Here is a 4,115-nt window from a genome sequence, read left to right as displayed (position 1 = left end):
TTATTTAGTTACAAATCGCAAATTACAACTGACGGATCAAATCCTATGAAACTGCAAGATAATATTAGAACTACCGCCGTTGATGTAGTCAGATTGGTTACACAAAAGCTGATCTAAAAAGTTTTGTTATAATATTATTATTGATCTTTATAATATTGTCAGCATATATGTATTATTATATTTGTGCATTTAATAAGTACATTTTTACACATTATTTATATTTGTTTTACATCTTTCATACACATGCATACGCATGTATACGCACACGTATACACACACACACACAGAGAGAGAGAGAGAGAGAGAGAGAGAGAGAGAGAGAGAATGAATGAGTGAGTGAGAGAGGACGAGGGAAAGAGCAAGAGAGAGCAGAAAAGTATGTATGTCTAAATTCATTAATTATGTAAGCGTCGAATTAGATTAGCAACAGCTTTAAGAATAAATATTATAATAGTATATATGATGAGATGTAGACAATTTTTAATATTTTGAAAGTAACAGTTTAAATGTTCTTTTCTCATAATTGGACAGTATAGGGGTGAAAATCCTAGAAAGAAGTTTGTTTAATTGTAATATTTCTAACGCTGTGTTTTTAGTTAGTATTTTCGAAAATTTTTTTAGATGTGCTGCGAAACTTTATGTAGAATTTATCAATCTGTTTTAAATTGATATATAAAATCAAGTTTGAAAATGTATACAGAGTATAAATATATATAAGTATATCACACAAGTCTTGTAATTATTGTTCAATGTTTTAATAATACTTTCTTCTTCAGGGCTTTATTTAGAAAATAATGTGAAAATGATAAATATGTGATTAACAAATGTTAAATTATACTTGCAACCGCACATTAAAATTATAAACATAATTTATACAGGATGGATGATCTTTAAAAATATCTTGTCAATAACGCAATCCCAGCCAGTTTTTTTTATACTAAAAGGACATTTAAAAAACATTATGTGCTGATTGGAGTATTATGCGGTTAATGAATTTGAATTAATAATGAATTAAAACATAATAAATCGTTTAAATATATAAAATTAAAATAGGGTCTAAACCAGAGAGTTTAATCGCTAGAATATATATGATTTACCAAATACTAATAATTGAAAATTATATTAAAACCAATAATAATAATAATAAATAAATCACTTTGATAAATTATCAAAAGTCAATAAATAATAAATAAACAAGTATTATCACATGCCTTAGTGGTCTCAAGTAGTCTTATAGCGAATTTCGACTGGGATGCACCGATTGCACATTTCGGGTCGTGTGTTCGACTGGTCGAATGATGCAGTCCTTCGCCTGCAGTGCCGCGTGTTAGTTTGAACTCGGTATGCCGCCCAGATGCATATTGAGTACACATAAAGTGGCTCTCACAAATTAGTCGTGGCAATTAGCTAGTGTAATTGCACCCATTATTTGCTCTACAAATGTGCACTGGTGGCACATAACTGGTGCAGACTGGTGCAGATCAGTTGAAATCGCTATTAATAGTTTTGAAATAAAAAAGTCGTCCGACTCGGAGAATCAGAAAGTTTTAGGTTTGAACTTTGAAATAATATTTTTTGCAATTAATTCTTTGTACTGTTTTAATAATGTTGCTTATTGGCAAAATTATTAAATTGATTAATTTAATTTATGATATTAGTACAGTTTCAGTTTTATGATTGCGTTGCAAGTCATCGGCTGTACGCGGATGTGAGTCACGTTGGCTGCAGCATATTTCCTCCACATACAATATATAAGATAAATGTTTATGTGCTGCTCGGATAATACATAATATAATAGTATAACAATAAAAAGAGAGTAAAAACAAGAAAAAATGTTTTTTTAAATACACAACCATAATACAATATAATTAATAGGAAAAGATTTTCAATTAATGCAAGCATAAATATATAGAAATGGGTTAAACCGCAAAATTCTTAATTTATACTTAATTGTATTTTATTTGGTATAAAATATGTATTATACATTTTATTATTCGAGATGTTTTACATTGAAATTAGAACATAATAGCATGTGTACTGTGCACACTAGTGCGTTCAATTAAATTTGCTAATAATTTTTGTTCTAGACGGAAAGTCTTTACATGTTATACGGAAAACCACAAAGAGAAATAATTCTTTTTCATAAACATTAGTTACTAATACTGTATATGTATATCATGGATGTATACTGAGAAATATATATCACGGAAAAGTATAAGAATGTGATATATATATTATGAAAAAAATATCACGTTTTTCAATATTCGATTAAAAAAATCATCATATAGGAAAATATTCTGAAAAAGCTATATTTTATTTTGTAAAAAGCATATTTATTCATATAGTCTTGTATAGAAATCAGTTTAAATAGAATTTCCAAATGTCATATCAATCTTATAACCGTATTTTAAGTCTTTATTTAAGGTGGCCATGGAATATTATTGGAGGCCATAAAGTTTCTAGAATAAATTTAAGAAATCTTTAAATTTTGTACTTGTTATTAGATCTGTTATGGACATCTTTCTTAATTTTTGCATAATTGGCAATAAATATTTTATCGAGAGAATCTGTTAACATTATTTAACAAGAAAAGTCGACGATATTTCACGAATTAGATAAGTTTATGTCGACTATATAGAATATTTAAAATAAAGAGATGTTTGTTAAAAGTGATGCTTTGTATTTATTATGATATCCGAATTATGAAGTACGTTAAGTCACGAAACAAAAACGTATATATAATTTGGCGGGAGCCGCTATCGTATCTCCAGAGCTGCGTTCCAAAATTTATTCGGGTAATCAAAACTTTATAGTTAACGTTACGTAAATTATAGAGTTTTAATTATCCAGGTATGTTTTGGAACGTAGCCCTGACGGATCACATCGTCAGTTCGTGATACGACCTTCCGAAAGAGTCGGATCTCTATCATCGAAAGTATTTTTCAGCTGTAAAGCATTAATATCTCGTATTTCGCGATAATTGTTAACATAATATAGATTGTTATACAAAATTATATTTTAATTACAATTTCAATACGCGCTAGGTAAGTTTATATATAAAGACATAATATTTCTATATGCAAATATCTGTTTGAAAAATTAATAAACTGTGGAACAACTATCCGCGCTTATCCTTATTCCCGTTACTTGTTCAATCCACTGAGATCTACTACGAAAACGTCGGAATGATACCGAATTATTTTTTTTATATTCCCGGAGTAGTGTTCAGGCGAGTTTAATTAATTAAACATGATCAGATTATACGATACAAATATGAGGATCGAAGGATCCTAGGATAGATCAACCCAGAGATCTGAGGGTTCAAAAACTTAAAAATCTAGGGACGAAGAGTTGGGATTTAACAACGAGAGTCCGAGGAAAGAAGCGGACTCAAGGATCCAAGAGAATCCGAGAATGTAAATATCAAAGAAACGACATATTTTTTGTTCAATATTTTTACTTCATAGATGCGGTAAAACATTCGAAGTCGACTCAAGAGATGTTAAGAAATGGCTTCGATAAGAAACTCCGACCTGTAATTTAACTTCACAACAATGTAGTTTATTCAGATCGATTACTATATCAATCATTATAACTGATAGCAAGATCACTTAAATGAATCACCACTGCGTCAGAATATATACAGATTTGTATCTATAAATTTAATATTACAAATATAACAGGGATAAAACATTTATCAGTCCAAGATAATAAATATGTTTAAAAATTGCAGTAAGTCACAATAATTATAATTTTTTCCTATTTGTATCGAACGAACTTTCCGTGCACGTAAAGTGCACGAAAGCTGCTCGAAAAATTAATATGCACGAGACACTTATTAATAGTCACTGAATATACATACACACATATACATATGTGCATAGTCTCAATTATTCAGATGCCCACTTCTTCAAGATATTGGAGGCTGCTTTCAAAGTTTTGTCTTTCTGTTAAAACACAATAATCGATATTCAACCATTGTCCAAAATTTGTCGTCGTAATCGAGGTCATTGCACTTATACACTGTTAAATCTATAGTGTCAAATTTAACCTTAGTTAAATCGCCACTGCTCCTACTTAATAAATAGTTATTTTTAACTAAACCAGTGGGGTTA

The sequence above is a fragment of the Wasmannia auropunctata genome, unplaced genomic scaffold, assembly GCF_000956235.1.
Source record: "Wasmannia auropunctata unplaced genomic scaffold, wasmannia.A_1.0 LD307392.1, whole genome shotgun sequence".
NCBI lineage: Eukaryota > Metazoa > Arthropoda > Insecta > Hymenoptera > Formicidae > Wasmannia > Wasmannia auropunctata.
This window is presented reverse-complemented; position numbering follows the sequence as displayed.